We start from the raw sequence: 27,541 nt of genomic DNA on the forward strand, positions 1-27,541 counted from the left end.
AGAATCCATGCTGACACGTCAAGCTGTTGTCCTACCTCTTCCTGAAGATCTGTACCAAAGTCCTTTAAGTTCCCTGAAACAAGAATCTGTTTTCCCCTAATCTATTTAAAAGATTGCATGGAGGGGCAGTAACTAAGGGGAGTGTTTATTACTGCCATCTTTGAGTTCATTCCAAAAATATTCACGCTGGCTTAACAGACTGTGGGTCTTGGTGACTACCTGGAAGCTGAATGATGTTCAGCGTCAACTGCTGATACCTGCTTGGCCATCTCCATAGATGGGATCAATGTGGGTACCTGTCAGTGTCTTTGAGTAGAGATTCCTTTTCATAGCAACAATATCAGGGCAGTTCTTTGTGGGTTTAAAAGTCAGCTCTTAATAAACTGATTGCCAGTACACAGGAGGTCTGAGCAAATTGAATGTGTAAGTTGTTGCAGAAAAATACTGTGTAATGTATAAGAAGCATAGGTACATCCAGTTACAATTGCAACACTTTGCACAGTACAGAGAACATGTAAACCAAACCAAATGTCTTCGCTGCAGTTAGACTATTAAAGATCCGAAGGTAAGATTGTGTGATTCTGCAATGTGCACTAGCTAGTCTGATATTCTGTTTATAGATTTAAAAAAGCATGATGCTGGGGTAATTTTAAAGGTGTCACCTTCTGAAGTAAGCCATTTGGTAAAAAGCACTAGATTGACAGAAATGAAGCTGTAGACATTCAGTGAAAGCTCATCATTAAAATCACAACTAAAAGCTGTCAGTTGGCCCCAGCAGAAACCTGCTTAGATAACTCTGCTTGAAATAATGTACCTCCTCAGAAAATGGAAGAAGGGAATTTTGCCAGGATTTCAGAACTGGGAAATTCTGAATGCTGTGCATCTTCACTTTAAATTGCTGTGCCAGAGACATGTACTGTCCTTGCAGAAACCCTCCTGCAACACTGAATTTTTGATTCACAGCAGAAAAAAGCACTGCGAGGAATGCAGGCAGAATATGTAGTGCAGCACTGCCTGTGCTTCAGCAGACTTGTTCTGGTGGTTTCAGTGAGTACTACTTTTGAAAATCCTGAAAATAGATCATATCTATGTGATCCTACGAGAACCCCTCAGAGGGAGGGGAAGTGACAGGGAAGCGTTTCTGTGGACTGTGGAATTTTGCTCATTAAAGTGATGAAACAACTGCTGTGGCAATGAATCCGCACAGAGTCCATGACGGACGCCTGATACGCTATATTCCCAGCGGCAGAACACAAAAGCATGCCTGATCATTTAGCAATATTGAGAAGCTTCTTGTATTCACAGGAGCAGGTGGTCGTGCTGCTGTAAAAGTTGCATTAAAGGGAGAAAATGCAGTCCCTAGGCTATGTTTTGACCTGCCGTCTCTCGCCCCGGGCGTAGCTGGGTGGCATGCACGGGGTTAACACCAGAAAGGCACACTGGTGGCATGTAATGCCAGGTGCTTAGACACCCACCAAATTAGTTCCAGTGCCAGCTTTTGTACACAGCTTGGCACCCTTAAAGCGTCGGGCGGCTTATAGCGTAAAAAAGACTTTTAAATGTCTTACCTTGGTCTAGTCCAGTGTAGCTTTTTGGTTGTTCTCCGTCCACTACCAGAAAAAGAGGAATTAATGCCAGATTCCAGTGAGTCATCCTAAATGACAGAGTAGGCTCACTCTTTGCACCGGCTGCTGGCTGCCTCCGCTGTGTGACAGCTGCCGGCTGGCTGGGGAACAAGCTTGTCCCATTCTGCAGCCTGCGGCAGGGGGAGAGGGGAAGGCAGCGCCGGGGAGAGGAGGTGGGAGAGAAAGCCGGAGAGAAGGACCAAAAGAGAGAGGAGAGAGGCAGAGGCAGGAATATACCATGTGGCTGCGTGCTCCCCTTCTCTTGCCTGGTGCTCAGCCTCGCAATGTGCTGCCGAAAAGTTACTTTTTAATATGCGATTAAAAAGGCTCTCTGATTTTCAGAGCCTCCCCACTCTTGCCCTCTTTTCAGTCTATTCTCAGAGGAACTTCTCAGCATTCCGGCGATTACATTATCATCTCTCTTTTTTTGGAGGCTGGCATGGATGCTGTACGCAGAATATCTTCAGCGAAGGATGTCTGTCTTGTGGCTGCGTGAAAAGCAGCTCTTGGTTTCTTGCAGCAATTTTATAGGCTGTTTATCTGAGAGTGGGAAACCAAGGGCAAGGGTGGTAATTCTGGCATCAGAGGAAAAACAAATAGAAAAAGATGTTGGGAAGCACAAAATTGTACACAAGATTGTTGGGGAGGGAGACATTTCTTGGTTCCTCCGAACAGGAAGGAAGGTTGGGATAATTTCTGAGCCTCTGGTTTATCATCCTCAGATGTGTCTCTGCAGATCAGAGATCAGTGCTAGAGACAGGATTCCCGGGGAATTCCCAAAATAAATCTCAAGACGAAAATGCAAGCTGTTGGAGTGGGTAACATTGCACTAAATGGCAGAAATTTCTCTGGGGAAACACTGCTAGTTACTAATCACCATAAGTCTCCAAAGTACACTTTAATCATTTCTCCATTCACACCCCTTGTATGTGTATGTTTGTTTATACAAATATATTTTTAGGAAACTAGTACAGGGCGGCTTCACAGAAGTTGGTGATTGCTGTTAAATACGTCAGTGTCACTGGGAAAGAGGAAAAAGTGGGAAAGAGGAAAGTGTTTAAGTTCCCCCTGTTTGCTAAATAATTCTTAGCCTCTGTCAAAGGGTAAGCCTTGGCAGGCTTTTGTGGGCTTTTGAAGGCTCTTTATTAAAATATTTGTAGCAGGATCTTAAGAAAATCAAAAGTGCCGCTAACTCTGTGTCAAGCTATGTTCAGATGCTCTGAATATTTGTTAAATTCACCTGTGTCTGAAAAAGGTGGTGTTTCATATTTTATATTCCTGTAGTGTGAATGTGAGTGGATGGTCTTAGTCCTGATTAACTGGCACATAATTCCCAAAGAAAGCTAGGGAAAGAAATAAGAAATAACAGCATAAAGGTGGAAGAGCTAAGATATATATGCATTCTTGATTAGAAAACTGAATGTATGATAGTTTCACATCTACTCCAAATGATTGCGCCAGTTAAATACCCATTAGGTGTTTGGCCTGTGTTTCCCTCTGCAGAATAAAGAATGATATTTTCTTTTATTCTGGTGTTATTGGATAGGGATGGTCCTGTGAGAATGGAGATGTAAGCTCTTCAGATCTTTTAACATTTGATTTAATTATATATATATATATATAATGACTGCTAAAGGTATTAGGGATTTACCAACCTCATAATGAAGCTGAACTGCAACCCATATCCAAGAGTTTCGGAAATGTTTCCTTAGGCTGATTGCAGGTAAAATCATACTTTGGGTTTTTTCCCGTGTAAATTTGAACCACTACAGCAACCTTTTTTTTTTTTTTTCTTTTTTTTCCCCCATAAATTTCCACATCTAATGCTGCAGGGTGGCATGAACAGAATATACCTGTGAGGCACATGCTGCTGTAGAGCTCCTTCAGCCTGTGAGTGAACAGCATGAAGAATGTCCACAAAAGTGTTAAATCTGAACTCCCTGTGAATGTAAATAGGGAAATAGGTCTTTGGTACCATTGGGTATTGACCATGGAGAAGTGCATTATGGGGGATAATCAGCTATCTGTAAGATGTCTATCCAGGGTTCATCCAGATCTCTTAGAAGTCAACCAGAATTGTATGCGAATTCAAGATTAGCTGTGTAAATAAATTTTAAAAATAATTAAACAGTTTTTTTTTGTAGTGACAGACAGTGGTGGCTGAGGCTGGATATCTTCTGTGGTAGGGTGGGAGTGCATAGAGATGTCCAGATTTGTCTTGAGCCAGGTCTGAAGGTGTGCTGGGAGTCTGGGGTGCTGACACCTAACCACAAAAGGGCTGAGGAACAACAGGGTAATAGAAGGATGCTTATCCTTGGGTATGAAACGAAACTTGGATTAATAATCTGCTGATGTAGACTAATATTTTATAATAGCATTCTGAACTTCAATAATTCCTTTATTAAAATAGGTCCAATTTCTTCATGCTGGTTGTTCCTCTTCTGTCTACTTGGTATTTCATAGGGGATGCTCATTAACTGTGTGAACTCTGCCTGCAGATGTGAACCTGAGCTGCATGTTTTGAAGAGACCTTTAGTTAATTGAACTCATTTGTTATTGTTGCCAGTATCACCTGGCAAAACAATAACACATACCTATATGTTTCTGCCCACATAACTGATGTTTCTGTAGTCAGAAGTTGGCTGCTTACCCAGACATTTACTGATGGAGAAGAAATGAAGCAGGTGGATATAATCAATTGCTGTCTTTTTTAGAGCAATTAAATTGACTGTAATTGACATTCATGCATGTCCAGAGAACCACCGACTTGGTAGATTATTCTGTAGTACAGTTCATTCTACCTTTCACATTGATAGAAATGTCACTGTATTGCCAACTCATGATCCTATCAACAAGACATGAATATTAATATCAAAATGAACATGAAAAATGTTTTAAAAGTAGGAATGACTTGCTTGAAATCTTTCTTTCTGTAGCTTTGTCCTTTAAATCCTTGAGAGATACTGTATTAGTTCTTTGCAAATTCCATTCTTCATTGAAATTTAACCCGATGTGAGAGAGATTAAGGAAGAATAGATCCAGTTTGTCCCCAGTTTGGCTGGGAGGATTGCTGCTATTGTTTTGGTAATGAACATTTGTATCAGAGCAGCAATATGGAGTAAATTCCAGTTACACTTGTACAGCTTGATATTACAAGAGCTCTATGAGTAAGACTCTTTCTCAGGTATCTATTTATTTTTTTTAGGGGTACCCATGATTTTTTGTAAAAGCACTAGCTGGTGACAGGAATGTTATTTTCTGGAGAGGTTGATTGATGTCCTTCTTAGGAGATGATAGGGACGATTTGGGTATGTCAGAATAGTCTTTAGGATACAAATTGCCAAAATAATTGCTCCAGAGATAACGAGCAGGTTAAGAATGGAATTGAATTGTAAGTCAGAAGTTGGCAGGGTTGTCTACAAAAACTTGTAGCTCAAGTGCATTTGTCTGTAGCTTCCATAAAGCTCAGGATGCCTGGGGAAGCTGTGACAGCTGTATCACTGCAGTATTCAAAACCAGTTCTGGCAAACACAAGAGGGCATCCAGAAAAAAGAACATACTTTTACTCTGTATATGGCTGCTGTGATTTTCTTTCTTTCTTTCCCATATGCGAAACAGTCACTGAATACACAGATGGAATGAGGTCCTTTTCCTTGTCCATTGAATGCAACAAAATCACTTGATTAGAGAATTGCATTTTGAACTGTTTAGTTTTATTTTTCAAGTAGCTGGGCACGTTCCAAGTAATTTCTGAAATCTCTGGAAACCAGTGGTTTTTCCTGGGTTCTTCTGAAGCAATATAAGCCATGTACTTATTTCTTACTCTTCTTCATCCAAGTTATTATTGCTTCTCAATTGCATCCCTTCACACCTCTCTGCCTTCAGTTGCAAACAAAGGGAGAACAAAGCATTTTTTTTCTTTTTGTCTTTTTCTTCCAAAGGCATACACTTTTGTGTTTAGTTGCAGTTAAAACTCCAACTGAAATTACACTTAAGTCAAAATTTTGCACTTCGATCTAGGTGCTGAAAAAATTGTTATTTTTAAACTCCAAGCATTGGTCCTGCTATGTCTCCTCTCACAAGTATTATTTTGAGGTTGAAGTAATGGAGTTAAAGTTCTGGGAGGTAATATAAACTTGAGAGAAACTTTAACTTCAGCTGCTAAGGGCATACCTACTCCAGTGATGATCTGCTAGATACAGAAATCATTGATTTACTAAGTACAGTTCCAGAGTGCAAAACCATTATAAAAGCTGTATTTTTTTGTTCAATACTCAGTTTGCAGCCTGAAGTATTACATTTGATGTTAGAAATTTGTTTATGTTCAAGAATCGGAACTTACCATATCACCGGTATTTTTTGAATGGCAGCTATTATGTCCATAGAGTTATTCATATGAAAAACTATTTGAACCAATGAAATAATTGGTATGTATGAGTACTTCAGCTGAAAAGATGGCTGTACACAGCTGACATTGGCTATGCGTAGATACCGGTGTTTCTGCCTACTTTGTAAATATAAGGAATGGCATTGAGAGAGAACAGAAGAGGACCATGTAAAAAAGAGAAAGGACTTTTTACCTGTAGATAAGCTGTAATATTAACTGGTGAGAATGTTTCATGATTGCTGAAGCTGACTGAAAAGCTGAAATTTTTATTTCTTATGAAACTGGTAAGTTAAAAAGAAAATCTCAATTTTGTGAAAAGATGGAAATTTTAAAAGTCATAATTTAGAAAAAAGACACTGCATTCGATCGATTTCATTCCTATATGACAATGCACCTAAACCGATGTAATTTTTGGGTTTGCCTGCACTGTCTCCGAATACTCCAATGGTATGGATTTCTCAGTTGCCCCCAGCAACCTAGTCCAGTAGTTTGTTATTTTTGTTGTTGAAAAGTTTGGGTTTTTATTTTCCTGATGAAGCAATGCTTCATCAACATACATTGACCATCACTTTTTGTCCTACTCATGAAGAAAGGGAGCTGACTAATCCCTTTCTTTTTCCACAGCAGCTTTTTTAGCAATTGTTGAGTCTGCCCATGTCTTATCTTCATGAGGTGGGCAACCCATCTCTGAAAACATTTGCCTCTCACTGCATTGTTACATGAGAGGATACTTTAGAAAACAGATGGATGGTCTTCCTGCAGAGTATTCAAGTGAACTTAATTCTGTAATGCTGTATCACTGGATCAATATCCCTGAGCATCAAGGAGATGATTTCAGGTTTCTAAAGCAATAGCCCTGGTATATAACATGCACTACATGATTTATATGGAAGCTGCTGAAAACAGATTTTGTAACAAGTTTGTAAGACCGTAGCTTTGTTCAGTTCCGCTTTCCATTGTGAAACAATATTTTGGTGTCTGACAAATTCCTGAAAATAACCCCCTTGATTCAGTTCTTTAAGGACTTGAGCCCTAATTTTTTTTTTTTTTCTTTCTCTATTCAGTTGTGACAAAAAATATTTCAGTCATTGTTGCTTTTAGAAGACTTGCAGTCTAATTCATATATGATTGTAGAACCAAAACTCTCAACGTTTATCTGCAACTGAGAAAGATGCACAACTCAGAGGCTGAAAATTCTTTAACCAAATATTTTTTACACTAGAAAACTAACAGTCTATTGAAATGCTAGGCTAGCAGGACATTTTTCTACTTCTTTCCTCCTTTCCCACTTGAAATGTGTTTGTTTTGGTATAACTTCTGGAATAGCTCATCCAGATGAATGAAAATTCAGCTCAGATGAATGATAGCTAGATTAAGATCCACCCAATATTTGTGGTTAAGACCCTTCTTGGAAACCAACTTCAAATTTATGCCTTAAATTGAATGACAAAGGGACTATCCCTGACTCAGGGGAGCTGGGAAGTATGCCATATCAAATGTTATTCCAGATTGCTAAAATGTCTTCATTTCAGATCACAATAGAACCCAAATAAATTTGAAGTTAAAAAAAAAAAAACAAAACAAAACCCAAACCAAACCCAAAACCCCTAGAAGTTTATAACTGTCAAGGGAACAGATAGTTGAATAAGGGGTATGTATGTGGGTAAATTTGAAGAGATAAATTGGATTTTTTTCTCAACAGCACACTTCAGCTTTATTCTTATTAAAGGCTGGCATCAGAGATTGTTTATCCAAAAGCATTATAAGTGCTCAGTGCCAAATGCAGGAACGCTCAGACTGATATTTGGGTTGTGCTAACTGTTCCAAAAACTTGGGGTATCTCAAGTTGGGTGCCCAAAATAGGAAAGCATACATCTCATTTCCTTTTTATATAACAGTGATACAATCCTACACACAAAGATATTTCTCTAAAAATCTTAGTGCTCCCCCCAAAACATTGTGGAAGAATATCTCTCAACCTCAGACTAGCATTTTTCACTTTGGATCTTTTTCAATTGATGCAGTGTGGGAAAAGATACAGAAGGAATTAAAATTGCATGTTTTGTGTTTTGTTAATGAAATCAGTTTGTTTAAATGAGAGGAATAAAGTTATATTTTAGAATAAATTGTTCAGAGCCTTGAAAGTCTGAGTAATTGGTATCTGCTCTTAGCAAAATATTTACATACCTGTACCCCAGAAAAACTAGTTAATAACCTGTCATTTGCTTATCTCCCCGATGGGTAAAGCATAGAAAATGCAGCTTGCTCCACTGAGCTGGCTTTTGTGGCTGGCAGAATTGGTACTTGGTGCCACGCCAGTTCGCTGTTGTAGGGGAAGGTAGTAACACAGTCTTGCCTGGCACAGTAGCTATTTTGGGCTCAAGAGGTAATGAGAGGTTAAAAAGTGTGAAGAAAGGTTCCAGCTACCTGGTTTTGGTAGCCCATGCATGCCGGAAATTTAATTACATATTAATGACTGTTTTCTGTGCTATTAATGTTGTGAAATGGCCTGTGAGGGAGATGGTCTCAATTAGCCCTTGCATTAACTTCTTGTCATTAATGTGCGTCAGTATTGATGCTTTTAATTGTGTGAGACTTGCGGAGAGCTCCGAGTAATCACACTGGGATGCGCGATTTGACTGAAGCCTAGCCTCTGCAGTCACAGTAATAAAGAACAATGGAGTTTGGTTTTTAAAAAAAATCCAGAAATAGGGCAACCAGTGGAAGGAGATATTCTATTTTTACAACACTAGGAGTGTTTTGGAGCCAGCTATTATTTCTAAGTAAACCTTTCCTCTTTAATGGTAGAGAAACTATTTGTGACTTGTTATTAAAATCTTAGGAAACTTCAATGCTGTATTCTTGTCTGCTCATTTCTTTTGTGTTGACTGTCTCTTCCACTGGCTCAGCCTTTTAAAGGTCTCCTGCCTTCCTGTTGGATACCCAATCTGTTATGCAACATAGCGACAGACTAGGCTAGTCACTATGGCATCAGGCTTAAGGGTCAATATTTTTAATACAGGTAGAATTTACGGGGAAATTTCTAGTGCCAAATGATTCTATTTTTATCTGTGTAAAATCTCCTGATTTTGGAACAGGAAGCACAAGACTGCGAAAAGGATCTGATTGGTATATGGGATATCCTAGAATTAGTTTCATGTATTCATTACAGATGTGATCTTTTTTCAACCTTACTGAGTACACTTATTGAAGTCACAGCAATATAAGGTGGGTGTGTTTTTTTTCTAGGTTAAAGCATTAGTTTGGAATATTTCACCCCCTTAAATGATATCTAATTTACCCCTAAATCTATCTGTTCTCCCTTGAAGATTACATCTTACAGAAGCCAGGCTATGTAGCTTGCAGTTTCTTAATATGTTCTTTATTACTATGTTTTCTCTTCTCTAGCCATGCAATACCAGACCAGGTCAATTAACATTATTAGAAAACCTGGCTTATGCATTTACAATGTCACACCTTTGCAATCTGAGCTGGAGGTGATCCAGTCCCCAGTTACCCTGATGCTTCTTTCCTGGATTTTACTTCCACGTCAATGTGGACGCTTTCATTTCAGTACACAGATGCTTCGATTTCTGTTTAATCAGTCTTGCATGGAAAAAAGGCAAAAGATTTATTTAACTTTTCTTGGTCATCTTCCAAATGTGTGACCACTGCTATTTGTTTCAATATAATTTCAAAATTTTAACTAGCTTGACTTTCAACAATTCTTACCGCTACTTCAGCAATTTTTTAAATATATTTTATTCATCCCTAATTTTTTTTGACATCTGAAGTGTACCGTTCTTCCTTTTTGTCTGAAGGAACTTGCTTTTGCTCCACCTAAGAATATATTTCAGCCTAAGGCTGCTCTTCACCAAATCCAGTCTAACAAAAGCCAAAGGAATTTGTTAGCTACAATGTTGAAAAATATCTGGATTATCACTGTTAACTACTACTTTTTTTTTTTTTTCCCCCCACCTGGAAAATTAGTCTTCCAGAATAACCCAAATCCAGGTTCTTTTTGTCTCTCTAGTAACAATACAAAGATTTCTATGTGCTTATATTCAGTCCTGATGATATGTAATACTGTCTCAATTCTCCTACAGAACCACCTCTTTATATAATTCCCTAAAGGGATATTATATAAATTGACTCCGTTTTATCCATACTGTGGTTTTACCCGCAGAAATGCTACCTCATTCTTAATGTACAGATTAGTTACACTCACTTAATCTTTTCTTGCATGCAGCACGCATTTGTTAACTCTGTATCTCTTTGGTCCTTCAGAACTCATTCTCAATCCTCTGCTTTTGTTGCCTCGTTCCCTGTTCCCACACACGGTATTTCAGTGCTTTGTTTTAACAAATAAAGAATCAATTTAATAAATGTTGGGAATATCAGTGGCAGTTTAGACAGGCTACTTATCAAGTATAGCTACTCTTCCATGACATAGAATGGGTAGGGGTGTGGCAAAAGGTTCATTTATTGCTTTTTTTAAAGCTAGAGTGTTAGAGAGGCAGTAGGGGTTTTTTTGTGTGTTGGTTTTTTTTTTTTTTTTAAGCAAGGTTGACTTTCAGCAAACTTCCAAAAAGTTCCTATTACTAAAACAAGTTGCCAAAGTTATTACTTAGTTGAGAAAAGCTTCACGTAGCTGAATACGTGTTCGGTGTAGGTATTCTTCTTGCATACAAAAAAACCAATTATTGATAACTACTGTCTCAAGATTTATCTGACTTCTTCCTCAGCCTGAAACATTACAGTAGAATAAAAGGCTGATTTTTTTTTTCTACTGTTTGCATGAGTTAATTTATATTTTTATTATTTTACATTCATTTATTTTGCTGCATTAATATTTATGTCAAAATCATTTCAGATCTTTATTCCGTGTAAATTCACCACATTGTTTCTAAGCTTGAATAAACTTATATATTAGGAGAGAACTTTGCAGGTGCTCCTAAAATATCTTTTAAGAACAATTTAAATGGATAAATAAATGATCTAATTAGAATAATTCGCTTTCTTCTAGTTTTGATTTATATGGTTGTAAATCCTATCTGAAACTAGCAAATGGAAAAAAAAAAACTGTGTTCTTCTGTACCATGAGAACTTTGTTATGTGTAGTAGTGTATGTATGTAGTGTAACTTCAATTTTAAGTCCTTGGTAGCTTTGAAATTAGTGGTGGCAAATGAAGTGCTTTTATTTATCAACTCCTAACGAAATCAGGCTTTTGCAATGTGTGTCATAGTTTTGTAAATGGCACTGACCTGAAGTCCCACCACATTCTGCCGCATCCTCAATTCCATGTAATAACTTATCATTCGGGTTTGGCTGTAGAAGTCATCAGCAGTTTTCCTTTCATTTTTCAGCTTATTTACTGCTGTTGTGCTTAGGCTTTATTAGAAAATTATAGGAAACAGAGAAACTATCGAACATGCCTATAGAAAACACAGTAAATGGACTGGTGAACATCTAAGGTAGAAAGCACTGGAAACGCAGGAAGACCGTTCTCTGCTTTGCCAGACTAGTGCTGGCAAGCTTCGGGGAATTTCACTTGCAAAACTAAACTGAGCTGTGTTAACTGGAAAAACTGTAAAGTTTGTAGAGGGTTAATTTTTATGGAGTTATTAGCCAAAGCAGCGTATTCCCTACCAAACCAAAAATATAAGTCACTAATGTAAATTGTGGGTCTACTAGAATATGTTTGTGTCAGAATTATAATATTGCCTTTTCTAAGGGAAAAATAGATTTTTCCCTTCTTTTTTGCATGTGAACATGCATGAACACACACAAATCTAATTCTGTATCAGAAAGGTGCTCGGCATAGAAAATCACAGCTGACCTGGTTAGAATTTGGCAAAGTGAAAAAAGAATCTTATAATGGGGGAATTTGAAAGAAAGCTTTTTCTGTCTTTCTAATATTTTTTTCCTCTTAAATATGCTGTAATAATCAATGACTCTATTATAAATATGAATAACAGCCAAAATGAATAATACATGATGCAATTAACTGTCTAAACCAAATGCAATGCAGCTATTTTTACTGTGATTTAGGGAATCTTGTGGAAAGGTCTCATGCTAGACTGTTACATATACTAGTCAGAAATGGTTTGTAGTATCAGGGATATAATCATATATAATGACAGAAATGGAGAGAGGTGTAAAGAGAGTGACAGTTTGATTAATAATGACAGTTCTGAGTGGGCTGTTTCTCAGCCTTGCCCAATTATGACATTTGGATGTCACTTTTAATTTTCACAAATTTGAGCTAGTAGAAAGGGTGGTGGTAGTGTTTCCAAATTCATGAAGACCAGACCTCTACATCTGTTAGACAAACCATGGCTGTTTCTTTCAGTTACCTTTCTAATTGAATGGTGGGTGAGATCTAAGTGCGACTGTATTCCTGTCATGCATATTCGGGTGATAGATAGAAATATTTTCTCCTGACTGCTGAGTAGGTTTGCATCTATTTTTTCACTGCAGAAGCTGCAATCCGTATTTTAAGTACGGTAAGATTTTAGAGTTTAAAATTTCACTAAAAGGAGAAACTCGGAGAGTTTTCTCTGATTGTGTGTTAACTTTGATATCAGCAGAACTTGAAATCTGAACATCCATGTGTAGTATGTTTTTGATATATTTTTTAAAATGTATCGTTTTATTAGTATTGATATAGCTGGTGCATATGAAACAACCACCAGGAGGAATTAACTTTTCTTAGGTGTGGCATCTGCCAGTTCTAATTCTGTCCTGTCCTTGTCCTTCATACATTGAGGTGATCTTGCAAATAAAGATCAGAAAAATAATCTGAGCATTGTGTGTAAGGGCAAAAGTAAATGCTGATAATTTTTATAAGTTTAACCCAAACATCTGAACCACCTGCTATTTCTGCAACTGCATTGTATTTGCTTTCCAGAATAATTTACTTCAGTCACAGTTCGCGTAGTGGAAAAAGAACCATAATGTTCTTGTTATGAGGAGCTGTTCTTACATCCAAGGCTTGCAGTGGGGGCCTATGATTCCCATTTTCTCTTACTATTCCGGTCAAGAGGAAACAATACCTAAATCTGAGTATTTTTGGACTTTCCATTCAGCACTGGGGGCTACTTGAAGACTCCTTCTGGCTCGCCAGCCTGGAGCTCTTTCCAGATGCCTAACTTTGCTCTGCATTGAATTCTGTTCTTGCCTTGCAAGAAGGTAATTCTTGCAGAATTTACCACCTCTTTCCTACATCTGTCCCACAACCTGAGTTTGTCCCATAACCGCAGCTGTGTCCAAAATACCAGGTACCGGCTTGTTCTTAATGGTGGTAATTAATGTTAGATTTGTAATATTTTAAATTTCACATATAATTCGGAAATAATAGTTACTAATTTGACCAGTCTACAGCTGAAAACGTATTGCTCTTTGAGACGACAAGATCAGTTCTCAACAGGTCTTTAAGTCGCAGGGAATGGACAGCAGATACTCGGGAGAATTGGTGTATGTAAAGAGCTACACCCAGGAAACCATTTGAACCGCACCAACTTTTATTAGCCGTAGACAAACGTATGACTACTAAGAAGCCGTTATTAGCACCGGTTTTAATATTGCTACCAAAAATACCTATACTGAAAATCCACTGTAAGAGTGGCTGGTAGCAGTCTTAATGGATTTTGGCTGTGTTGCTCCCCAGGGACAGACAGAAGGGGCTGTAGCACCAGCCACCACTGTGGCAGATGTAGCAACCTGCTTTTCTGTTTTGTGCTAGTTCCGTGCCGCAGTACTCAACGTGCCCGTGGGAATAAGACACAGAGTAGCTGTGACCAGTTTACTTTATTAAGTAAATTTACTTAATAAAAGAAGTTAATTAAACATCTTGCATGGGTAATCTCTTTCAGTGTATCCTTTTGGAGAATTTATTGCTTTTTATTTCCATTGCTTTTCTTTAACTGGTACTTTTGTTTCGTTGAATTCCAGATTTAGTCTACCTGCATTAAAATTTATTTCACAGTTTCTGATCAGAAAGTGTATAATGGGAGAGGTTCTGAAGTTTCTTATGGTTAAGGATTCATTTCTTTGTCTCAAGGAAATGAGCCAAAAATATCCATTCCAAAGTATGTTTGATTTTTTTTTTTTTTCTTTTCCTAAAAAACCCCAAACAAACTGGGTTTGGGGTGTTGTTGTTTTGGGGGTTTTTTTGGTTGTGTTTTTATTTTATTTCCCAACTAGCTGATATTTCTCCAGGTTTTATTTTGTCTTATTTAAAAGTTTCATTAAAAGTTTTGTTTTGTTTATTTAAATGAATTTTGTTTAGTAAATGAACCATGGTATTAACACTACCATATCAGTATTTCAGACTTTGAAGATAGTCTTTCTAAAGAAAAGCAGGGAATATGGGCATATTTTCCAGTGCAACAAATAATGCTCTCTATTTTTGAAAATAGGACCTGTGCAAATTTAAAATACATGAAACTCTCAAATTCATTGTTAAAAAGTTTACTAATCTTAGTCTTCATTTTATCACTTTGGCGTGTTAATTTGTTCAGCCAACTCTCCCATGTTTCAAAACATCTAAGAAACCTGTTAGCCCTCAAATCTGTGTGCTATTCCCTGACTTTGCATTTATCTTTGCAATTATCTCAAATTTATCTTCTTGTTCACCTGGTTTTGTGCCACTCTCGGTTAAATGTAATTTCATTTCTTCTGCAAATCATGTTTGATTAGAAGGATTTATTTATTTCCTATGTGAGTATTTCTCAATTAACTGGTTAGCAAATTTGGCTGGGAGGTTTTTGTCCTTTCTTTCTGCTTCAGTATTTTTTTTTTCTCTGTTTGAACCAGAGGTTTCAGGAATCCCCATCACACTATTGCTCTCTTGTTGTTTGCTTCTTCTCAAATACCTGCCTGCTCAATTCATTTTTAATAATGTCAGCAAATAAAGACAGTTTTGGTTTTGGTTTGCTCACTTATGAATTTGGTTTTCTTCCAAAATCTGTCTTATGTCTGGAAAAGCCTTTATGTCTTTATTGAAAGATCTTAATGGTCAGCTACCTTTTTTTTGTTTGTTTGTTTTGCAACCATACATATCTTCCAATTCATCAGCAAAACAGTATAAGACATCTGAATATAGTTAGCAAATACTTATTTTTAAAAAATGACCAACATTTTAAAGAAAACTTAAAATTTTCACACATAAAAAAATATAGTGGATGTTCTTGACCTAATCTTCTTGAAAATCTTTTATCTCTTTTATATATTGTTAGGGATTGCTATTTGCAATAAATATTGCTGCTGTTCTTTTTGTTGCAGATTTCCAACTACACAAAGATATTTACGCAAAAGAGTTCCCCAGATGTGGCAAGCATCTTGGGGGTAACTGCATTAATTTGTCCCTTTATTTAGATATTTGTTTTTATAAAGATTTTGCTGCAGCTGCAGCCACTTTGTGAATTATGAAAAAAATTGAGGCCAGTAATTAACATCTAAATCCTGCCTTCAAACTGAAAGGGAAATTTGTATTTAAATAAAATTATATTTGGTGTTTAGGGGATTAAGCCTTCTACAGGCTAGAATATTAGTTCTCCCAGTCATGCAGTTCAATAACTGACCCTTATTAGCTATCACTATTAGATCAGTTTAAACATGAAAGGTGAAAACCTACTTTTATTAAAGTTGTTGGCAAAGCTCCCAGTGACCTCAGCAGAGCCGGGATTTAGATGTAGAAAGGGCCTCTCAGAATTATGTTCTGGTCTGGAGAAAAAAAACTCCACTTCTATTTCCACAAGGAAAGAAAAACTGGAAATTCAATAGATGAATGATTTGATCACAAATTTTTGCTTGTCTTTTTTTCCTGTGCATGTCTCAGCTGGATGAAATTTTTGAATCTTTACTTGTAGTGTTAGTACTGCGTATATAGGTCTTTACAAAATGAAATCTGAAACCTAACTAGCTGATCTTGTGAAAAAGCTTCCACTGCTCTGTAATATAGGCTAGAAACGGCAATAAAAAAACAATGGATTTTTGGATTCTAATTGGAAAACACTTTTCCATTGAACCTATGGAAGAAGAGAGAAACACAGAACCTTAAAATCTGCACTGCAACTGTTACTATAAACTCTGGCAGCATTGTTTTACTGTCCGAGATGCATGTTTGAGTGTGTATAATTTCATAGATTAAGCCCACAGGCTATCAGTTTCCCTGTGTCTAATAAACGTGATCTGTGCAGAATTGGTTTTCCTCAGCCAGTTTCAAGATGAAAACGTATTTTTATCTTTTTCTGATATGTTTGTTGAGGTAATTTCACATACTGCAGCTGGAGAGGTGAATGTTCAGTGTTTTCATGAGATAGATGAGAGGCAAGACGATAAAATCTTGCTCAAATGAGTTGGCCTGCACCAAATTAATCCAATCTCAATGTGAAAATGAGATTGGAAAAAAAAATATGTGCAAGAAAGGCAAGGCACAAGTACAAAGTCTAATGTTTTTCATAAGCCCCATGTACACTCTGTCTTTCATCTTCCCTTTTGGACAATATTCTGGAATGTGCACCTCACTCCCATCAAATGTTGGGGTGGGGACAACTTGGAACCTTTTATCTTTTCTTTTTTCCCCTTCTCTTTTTTAATACTACTCTGAGTCCCTCTGTATCGTTCCTTGCCCTTCAGCTGCACAGAGACCAAATGCAGATGAAAAAGCCAAACAGATTGGTTCTGTAGAAGTTATCTGAACGATGACTAGATGGCAGGCTATTCAATTGGTCATCTAGGACATGCCTCTTCTCAGAACCTCTGGTGAAACTGGTCTTATCAGTCATTTGGTTTTGTTCCTCCTGACTAGATTGCTCGAACCAGCAAAAGAGACACTACAATAATGGGGGTTTTGAACAGTATTTCCATATTATTACTTAAAGACGTATTGTAAAGGCTGTAAAGATTATCTAACATTGATCCAGAGCATGGATTTACGCAAAATTTCAACATATTTTTTGTAATACCTTTTGTCCGCTCATTTATTCAAAAGTGTCAAACATTTTCTATTGCCGTAATAAATGTCTGAAATACAGAATTTGTCAAACTTAGTGAGACATTTGCGGCATCTTTCCTGACTTTTCTAAGAGGTGGTAGATGGAAGTCCTGTCTCGGTTTGTATAGCTTTTCTTGCTGTTTATGTCAAAAATTTGATGCACACATTCAATATAAAAATCTATGCTGTTAACATGTTGAGTCGATAAATTAACATGTTAGTTCCAAATCACATTTTTAATAAGAGAGAGAGAGAGATCCTCTCCAGTGAGAAAGATACTTCATTGGAAACTTTATAAATGCATTCTGCCTTTCACTTCATCGTGGGCTTGATTTAATCTATTTTTTAAAAGTGTGCTTGGATTATGTTAGCGTTTGAGCTACCTAAATAATTATTTTCCTTATGTGTCCACATGGGAGAGGGGGAGCGTTAGTACATTTTTTTCCAATATATATAGTTATTGATATATGCAAAACTGGAAGGAGGGGGGGGAACATGTTGTTTAAAGTGACCTAGGGCACCTTTTTCAGATATGTCTGATAGAGACTGAAGTGAAAAGAATAATACTAGACAATTTTCAGCAATGTATTAAGAGCTGAACATTTTTACAGCTTTTTTAGAAATATATAATTGATTTTCCTATAGATTCTTTTCTGGATGAATACTATAAAAAATGAGGAAGTGCATGAAGATAAGTTTTAACTATTTTAGTGTGTTCACACACACTAAATAAGCTTTAAGCATTGAGGATGTAAATACAAGCTCTCATTTTGTCATACTACAGATCAAAATATCTGTACTTACATCTTTTGTATATAGCATGTATAACATTTTCTTCCTGAGATGACCATGTGTTTACTTGGTATATTTACCACTGTTTAAATGATTATACAATATATGGTACCAGTGGCACTTTTGCTAAAGATAATTATTATAATGGAATTTTCAGATTTCTCAGCGCTTGAGTACTTGGTTTCTCAATTAACAGGGTTTTTATTAGGTGAGCTAGGGATAGATATGATGACCTAGGACAGCATCGGTATTTCTGTTTATCTATCAATTCATCATGCTTCCCTATCTATTAACAGAAGCTATTAGGAAAAAAACGGTTCACTATCAGCTAGTTAGTCAGAAATAATATAGGTAGATACAGAATCAACATGTTTAAAAGTCCCATACGTATGTTTTGTAAAAATATATTTAGACTTACTTTTAAGCCCCATACGTTTTAATTGATATTGCATCAATTTAATACAGTAATAAAATTGATATAGCATGGAAACCTCACGTGTAACTTTCTTATCACTAAGCACCAAATATGGGGTCTGACTTAAGCTGACCATGAGTCTTTATTTTTTTTATTTAAAAAACTAGAAAAATCACCTCACCGTAAATATAACTGAAGAGGTTCCTAAAACATGGCAGTAAATTTTCCTCTTTACTCTCACAGCTTGAGTCATCAGGAGGGTTAAAAGAGAAGTGGTTGTCTAGCAACACTAACATCTTTATTTCTTGTTTTGAGAGTACTAACCTAGCAGCATCTGCAGCTAATGGGAACACATAGTTTGGAGTCTTTTCTTACAGCTTCATATATGAAGCAAAATGCATTTTTAGTGGTAGGCAAGAAACTATGACCTTTGTTTTAAAAAAATTGTGTTGCCATTTTAATATCACTTAGAAATGCACATATATGATAATTTTTACAAAGTAATTTAAAAATTTGTATTCCTCAAAAATAACTCTTGAATGTAGATTGAATAATTCAAATTCATAAATTACAGTAGGTATCCCTTGGATTCATTTGTGTATCACCAAACACAAGGTGTTTTCAGTTTTTTTTTTTTCGGGTATTTTTTATCAAGGGACAACTAGATTTATATGATGATATTTTCTGCTGATTAATATTCTTTGCATTTCTTATCCTCAGTAGACTGAGGTGTCTAGTGATCAAATTTCTTTAAAGCAGAGGAACAGTAGGCTGAAAGCATAAGGGAGGAGATGGCTGAACTTGGGAAACAGATGATTTCAAGATATTCAGCGTAAACAAAAGACATTCTTAAATGTGGAAAGGGTTCAGAGGGTGATGAGAAAGATGGTGCATCAAAGGAGAGGTGCAGTCAAATCTGAGAGGAAGCAACAAGAGGTAGAGAAGGTGTGGCAATACTACTGTAGTTCTGAATTGGATTCAGATGCGAATTCAGGTGTGGAAGATATAGTTAATATGGTCCTGTGTGACTAAGTAAGTTAATAGTTCATTGGTGTTATGCTTGCAAAGGGAGGACATCAGTGAAATACTGTTAGTAAAGCTGCTCAAAAATAGGCTGAATACAGTGGTTCTGTTTGTTCATTGGTAGGTTTGTATTTGTACAGTAAAAAACTTTAACTCCCAGGATAGAGGTGGGTTTTTTTCAGAGGTGGTGGAAAGATAGTGAAGTTTTCTTTAAACTAAGTATATCTAAATCAATATATTGCATTTTGAAGTACAGAATTTTTGGGGGAAAAAAAGTCCAAAGAAACAAAGAAAAAAAAAAAAAAAAAAACAACCCCGAAACAACCCAGAAGAACTGGGGTACTGGATTTGATTAAAAGTTCTCCTGTCTCAGCATCCTGCTTGTGATAGGAACCCGTGAAGGTAAGAAACATTATGCATATAGAAAAACCTGCCTGAGGTATATCTTTCTTCTGGGAAGTAGTTTTGGGACATCTCAAATCAGGGGCTGCATGTGAATCATTGTTTTTATGGGTACTGTTGGATATGTTTTCCATTAATTCCTCTCCTACCATTTTGGATCAATTTATACTTCAGGTCTCGGTGCTCTTTTGTACTTTCTTCTGCTTGTTTTAGCCAGCTGCCTCGTAACAACGCTGAGTTGCCTACGTATCTTGTATGATGAAAAATAGTAGATATTAATTGCCCACTCACTTTATATTATTCATGACTTTAAAGCTTTCTCAGTCATTAATTCCTTGAAAAATGTCTGTCTTGGGAGGCAAGCACAGTGCTGTGAAGCCAAGGATAGCTGTCTGCCTCACCCCAGCAGGTAGGGCATGGTGCAGACAGCCATTTACATTGGGTCCAGAGAACAGATGGCCAAGGAATATGTCTGTGGGGATCCTTTAAAAATGGAAATTACAACCTGGGACATTATTTATCCCATATATGGTGAGCAAGCTAATCAGAAGTACTTTATACCTTATTAAGAGGACTCGATACTTGCAATTACTAACATTATGAGAATTCTTGGAGTAGTGTAAGGTTTTCAATAACTCTTAGCAGAAAAAGAAATCTCTCCTCTTTCTGAAGATAACATTGGCAATCATTGATTTTCCCAGATACTGCATTTAAGTCTCCCAGAAATTTTTGTAAATCTTAGGCAAATATTGTTTGCCATGGATAGGTTTTTCAATAAACCAAATTCTTTGAGAATATTCTTTCCAAGATATATGTGTAAATGCAGTGGATTCTCATCTGAAGCTTAGAAAGTCAATATCATATGTTTATACTTTGAGAATGTACATCTGATTATCACAAAAAAACCCTACTAAGTGCAAGCATGACTGAAAAGCTGAAATATTGGAGTGTAGTATCAGAAATGTTTAAGTTGAGCATCCGTGGTACGTTTAATTACATGTCTGATGAAGGTTTCATGGAATAGTTACCTTTCCTAGTTTTGCTGTCAGTTGATTAAAGATTTAACACAGGAGTTATAAATATGTAGTTGTACTGTATTTGTACTGTTTGCTGAGGTCAATATCTATGTGGACAACACTAAGTAACCTGTTGTAAGTAATCTGCTTGCCAGGGGCTTCAGATGCCACTGTACACAGCTGCTTTCTTTCATCTATAGGTGGGCTAATCAGATAGTCTGATCTGATGTTTCATCTTTTGGAAACAGGAAAATGTTGAGGCCCTGCTTGCATATGGTTATGGAGAAACTTACCACATTTGGACATGACTAAATTCCCCTTGCAGAATTTTGCTCTGCAGTTTCAACAGAATTAAATTTGAGCAGAAAGAGGCTAACCCTCCGCCCCACCCCAGGCCATAGAGATGGTGCCAAGTTTTGGGAATTTGGAAGCAAAGGAGATGAGGGAGAGTAACTCAGGGCAGGACTGAAGATGTAAGATGATGTTTGAAGAATGAGGTGGGAACCAAAAAGATGGGAGCTCAAGGAAGGAGGGCTTCGAGTCCCTTCCAGAAGCTCTGCTCACTGGCCCTGTCCCGTGGGTGGGTCATTGTCCTGAGAGTAACAGGACCTGGCTCACCCCTCTGCCAGAGCAGCCCCTGTAATCTTTGTATCTGTCTATGGCTTTATTACTACTCATAAATAGTGAATTACAGCGGTACTTCCTTACCTGTACCCTATATGAATAGGTACATTTGAAGCTGTGAAACATGCAAAAAAAAAATACTGTCTTTAGACTGATACAAACCCCTAAATGGAAAGGGACAAGAAATTCAGTGGGATTTCACAAGTGGTTGAATTAAGGTCCTGACACCTGATCTTGTTAACAGCAAAAATTTTCAATTTACATAGCTGGAGCAGGTATAACACCGTATTTTTTGCACAAGTAATTGATGAAGTACAATGCAAGGAAATACAGTCAGCATCAGCAAAGCAAGTGTAGGTGCTCACTGGAGGGTGAAACAGACCAAGAAATGAAAAGGCTGGAATCCTGAAATATTTTCTTTAGAGATCATATGGAGTTTTTTCCCCTCTCTTCTATCACCTTGCCATCTCACAGACTTCTTTCCCTTGCTTGTAGTTTGTGCTGGTTAGAACTAGGACTTCATTTGCCACTACAGGAGTCATGTGGTTCTTTGAGTGAACGCATGCTTTTCAGTTGCTTGCTAATACGTTTATTTTTCACGCGTTCAGATCATTGAATTATTTTGTTGTATAGAGCAAATTGCAAGGGGTTTTCTTAGTGTTTCAGAATAATATTGTCAGCTTATAGCTTAAGGAAGTTAAGGTTTGTAGAACTGTGTGTTAGAGCAAATAATAGTTTAACTAGTGTAATGTCAGCAATGTTTATTATACTCATCTCTGAGCAGGCAAATTGATTTATTGTTCTGAGCACTTCCCTGACTCTGGAATCATCACTGCACATTAAGGCTACTGTGACTGGTCACATTTAAGTGAATGCCTGTCCTGTATGATCCGTAGAACCATATTGTAACATAGTAATTAGCATATCACAGCACTGTCTCCACAGAACACTACAAATTAACAAAACTCTACTAAATATGTCAGTGCCGCTATAGGATGCCTTCTGCCAGAATTTTCTCCAGACTGGTTTTAAACTTCCCATACACTGAAAATCATGTTGTTCTTCTTGTAAGCCCATTCATTTCACAGTGTTGCTCTTATTGCCCCACTGAGTAACAGTCTAGGGCTCAGTATTTAAAACTTGTACTGGAACTCAGTCTCACACACCAGCATATTGCAGACATAGGCATGCGTAATTCATCTTCTGTTTTCATTATTAATACGCTTTCAGGTATTTGCAGACTGTTATGTCCTCTCATTGTGTCTCAGTTTTCCGCTAGCCAGGTCAATAAATATTTAATTATATAATTTTTCCATCATAAATCAGTTCTTTCATGCTCTAATCTGTTCTGCTGGTCTTTTCTTAACTCACTGCAATTTGTCAGTCTTACAGCTAACATTATGTTCTGCACTGAATTCATTCTTTATAGTGTGCTCACACTAAAACCTGTCCAAAGGTCAGGCAATTATCATTTCTGCACTCTGTGATGCGTTGTCTTCATGGATTTTAGTCTGCAACTGGACTAAGCCTGTGTTGGTTACTGGTATTGCTGCCACGTGGGAGTATCTATCGCCCCCACTTCTCTTTTGTTGTTAGTATTTCATGGATTTCTTCCACTCGGTGAATAGCCAGCCACACGTTGATTTCCATCTCCCTAGGTGTTTTTTATGTGCATTTTTCTAAATTGAAACTCATGCTGTCATTTTCTGCCCACTAATGCCTCTGGCCCTGTCACTAACATTTCTCAGCTCTGACTGATGTTCACAACTCTTTCTGATTTGGTATTGTCTGCAAATTGCACCAACACGTTACAAAGATATTAAAAGAAAGGCAGAGCTCGTTAAAGGATTCTAGAAGACATCTTCCCAAAAACTGAATATGGTCTCATGAACTCATGAACTGTTGTCTCCAGAGAATATTATACTTTGCCATATCAGAAACTAAAGCTCACACTTTCTGATTGGTATCTTTTTTCTGTTCTTTTTTTTTTTTTTGAGTATTCTTCCCTGGTCTTTAAAGTGCAAAGTTGAATAAATATGTTGTGTATATAAGAAAGCCTGGCAAGAGATTTGTCTCATTGCAAAATTAAGGCTAGAAGTCATCTTATTTAAAGGGGTCTGCTTATTTAAAAGGAAATGGGAGAACTCTTCAACAGGAAGAGAAAAGATGAAGCCTCCTAGGTTCTTCACACCCAGAAAACTATAACGTGTTGTCCTTAGACATGTTTTGGAGAATTGCAGTACTCCTCAGTGCTATTCCTGTACAGTTCTAGTAATTTGGCTAGATTTCCCTGGCTGTCCTCCCAGGTGTCATGGGAAAATAAAACAGAAAATGAGAGATTGTGAGACTTCTCAGCTTGGCGATTTGAGTGAGAGTACGGCACGTGGAGGGTGAAAGTCAGCTGACTTGATCAGGAGCTGTGTTCACAAATCTAGCAGGATGGCTGTGTCTGCTGTGGTGATCTGTAATTTACTGCAAAGATACTACTTGGATGTATTAGGTGCCCCTGCTGACGAGACCCTTTAGTTGTGATAAATAGAATCTGGTTACTGGCTCTTTGGAAGGGGCACCGAATGCTGCTATCTGGAGAGGATTAGGGTAATAATGCAGAGGAATAAGAGCAAGGAACAAAAGGAGCAGTGGGCAGCCTTGCCACCCCACTTGAAATTTCTCTGCCTGTTCCAAGCCTGCGCATTGCAGTTCCCCGAGGGCAGTTGCACACGCATTTGTTAAGAAAGGGAGGTACGTCAAAGAGCACCTGGCACTGTGAGATTCTCCCAATGCTAAATCTCTCACCCACATGCCAGTTTGCCACATGGCTCAAATGATAACTGGAAAAGGTGAGAGAGAAGCCACAGGCCTGCAGAGCGACTGCTATAACATGGACACATGGTAACACAGTGAGGAAGTTGGCGTAATCAAACGAATTACCACAGCCCCCTGCAAGGAATCCGAGATGATGGAAGGGATCCAGACTCGGAGACAGAGGCAGCTGTGAACAAATGCTTCCAATTTTCAGTGCATCATTAAAGACACAAACTGAGTCCAACAGTAAAAGGATCAGTCTCAAAGGAAATTTCTTTCTAACAACAAAAGGCAGCCTAAGTCCTCTAGGTTCCTGCTTACAGTCATGCTTTACTGCCAGCCTAAGTGAGAGGTACCTGGGTCCACAACAAACCCAGTGTCTTTTAACGTGCAGTACATGTCACATAAAACTCGAAATGTATTATCCACCGATACAAGAAATCATAAATTAAGAAACTGATATTCTGATGGGGAATTTTCTACCCTACAGTAAACTGAAATAAAATCACAGAGAGTGGGAAACTGAAAAAACAGAGACACCATTTCATGAGCCTTCAGGATGCCCTCTCCTAGAACGCGATCTTGCTCTTTAAATGTTTCCTTACTATTTTTCATTTCTTCGGGTTCTCCTGCTGCCTTCTCCACCTTTGCAAGGTCGTTTCTAACAAAGAGCAAGCACGGAGCCAATGGAACAGCTTGCACAGTTATTGCTACTGAGGCATTTTAATTCTTGGACTTTCCCCCTTTCCTGGGGCAGCCATTTAAGAGCCGGGTCTCCCACCAGGTGCACAAAGTGTTCTTCCAAAGAAGTGGGAGCTAATTGCTATCATTTTGCTGCTGAACCTCAGGGCCTGGGAACCCGCAATGGTCTGTAAGACCAGTAACTTGAAAAAACCACAGTACTGTAGGCAGCTTGCTTTGATATGTGAAGAAATTAGGAACAAGCTTAATCAAAGTAGAAATATTTATGAAGTCTGATTTCTTTAGTTTTAGTTTAAATATTGTTTAAACTTATGCCACAAAGGTAGCTAAATAAGGAGGCAGATGTATGAAAATATTGCTACAGTTTGAAATCAGTCCACTGTGGTTTAAGATAGTGGCTCTGCTTTGCATAAATTTGTTCCTGGGTCTTAATGAAATGTTTGCTGTAAGTGGCAGAGAATTGATGTTCTCATTGGTCTCAGTTTTCGAAGTATGGTCTCAACTTGTTAATTTTTTGGAGTTCCTTCACTGCCACAGATTTCTGTCACAGCTTTAGGTCAAAACAGGATGATGCCTTTGTTAGACCACTGCCATACTACTTTGGGAAATAGTGGTTGTGGCCTTAAACAGTGTTAGCACCAACAGTTTTTATTGGATTTGGAATCTCAGAAGTGGTGTGGATTTTTGTAAGACTGTTATTTGTTAGTTATTGTTAAACAGCCTGAGAGTACATCCATTAAGGATGAGGCTGCAATGGCCAGTCTGAAAGAAATAACAGATGTATAACATGAAATTCTGTATTCATACTTTGGAATAAAAAGATAGAGTGAAAACTTTAAGTAAAACTTATGGTTTAAGCTAACAAGATTAGTTCAGACTCCTTCTGAAATTTGCCATGTTTTCAGTGTTCCAATAGGCTGGATGTAATGTACAGGTAAACATGACATATTTCAGTATAGTTTTAAAATGCTAAACTTAACCCCCCTAAAATTTTTGGTACTCTAAGACTCTGGAGCATTATCTCGGAGAAGGGATTGGGTCTTTGTTTAGAAACAAACAAATCAGCTTGTACTGTAAAACACAATGTTGGCTTTTAACTTGGATGTCCGATGAAATGTCATGCAACTATTCAGAGAGCAGAGATGACCTACTATAAGATGTTTATTGATTGACATGAACCAATTCTGTTTCCCGTTCTGCTTGGAGGCATTCTGTTTGTTGATGTATGTGGGCAAGAAAGACTACACTGTATAAGATTATTCACTAAGTAAGTTTCTAGCTTTATGGAGTTGGCAGAAATGAGAGACTGGCAAGTCACCTTCTTTCCAGGTTCTCTTCTAACATCACTTTCAGTGTTACGTTAGTTTGTTCGCACAGTCCACACAGAAAATAAAGATTTAAGAACTAAACAGCCCCTGTCTCCTCCCCAGTAGTCTTGGGATTTTTTTGCCATTTCAAAAGTTTTCATAGCACGGTCCTGATAGTTTCCTGAGTTCTGCAGAGAGATTTACGTAAGATGTAAAAAGGTATAACAGGGGGAAAAAGGTTATCATTCCTTTCCTTCTCCCTCCCCCCACTTTCTTTTGTTCTGTTAGCAGCTTCCCCCAAATCTTTCCCTTTTAAAGAAGCTAATTACTGCTCTTCCCTGGCATGCATTAGCATTATGCTGTTGTCAGTCTGTCAGGTGCACTTAGTCAGGGTTTAATAGGCTTGCAGTGAGCTACAATTAAACTCTGGAATTAACATTTAAAGAGTGTTTACATGACTTCCTCTTCCCTTCCTCCCCCGCAGCAGTTTGCTTAAAGATGCAAGTAGTTTTCTGGTTTGTTTTAATTGTTATATGAGGAAAACACTGAAGAAACCCGTAAAGTTGACTTTCATCTAAAAATTGAGTTATATTTTTTGCAGTTCTTGGTAAACATTACAGTGCTATTTTTCAAAAGAAAAATCATAGCAATTTCAAACCATGTGGTCAAATGCAACCCGTGTTGTAACTGTACTAAAAAATGCCATCGGTTAAAAAGAGGAGGAGTTGTTGCTCACTCTGAAGCAGTTTTGTTTTCCACTAAATCCTGAGTGGAGCGAGAGATTCCCTGGACTGCTTTTCTGGTGCGGAGGCAGAGGGGACTTGCATGTGCGCAAACTACTGCTTTCTCTGTAGCCCCCATGATCATCTTCACTCTGCTGTCTGCAGGTCTCGGCACTTTGCTTGGAGATTCAGAAGCTGGGAAAGAAAATGACGGACACGTGGGACTCTCAAAAAGTTAAGACAGACATTGATTGTTAGTACGGGGTTAGAAACTCTTTGGGCAGATGAGGATGTGCTTCCTTCCCAGTCGTGGAGGGATCCTTTGTCAGGCAGAGTCCTCTTGGCATTCACTTAGACCAGTTCTGCTTCCTCAGCTGACGGACAGTTCTTTCAAAAGACCTCTAGACTCAAGAAAGCCCTGCACACTCCTGCCTCGCCTGCAGAAGTCACCTGTGTGCTGAAAGAACTTTTGGAATTAAATGATAGATGCGTGTTTGGTGTTGTGAATGCTGCATTAGAGCACTGGTGGAAAGCCTCTTAGCAATGGATAGAGGGCTGAGTTTTGAGAATTCAAAGTCCTCAATGGTGTTTTGACCTTGCGGCTTAGTCTTGCCTGCACAATCATTCATATCTTGTTTACACAGTAAAATGTTGGCCATCTTGCCACATCTTGTTAAGCAGTTGCCTTCTTGTGGAAATGTAAGTTTTTAGGTTTGGTGAA

Source organism: Vanellus vanellus (genome assembly GCF_965231255.1).
Source record: "Vanellus vanellus genome assembly, chromosome: 7".
Lineage (NCBI taxonomy): Eukaryota > Metazoa > Chordata > Aves > Charadriiformes > Charadriidae > Vanellus > Vanellus vanellus.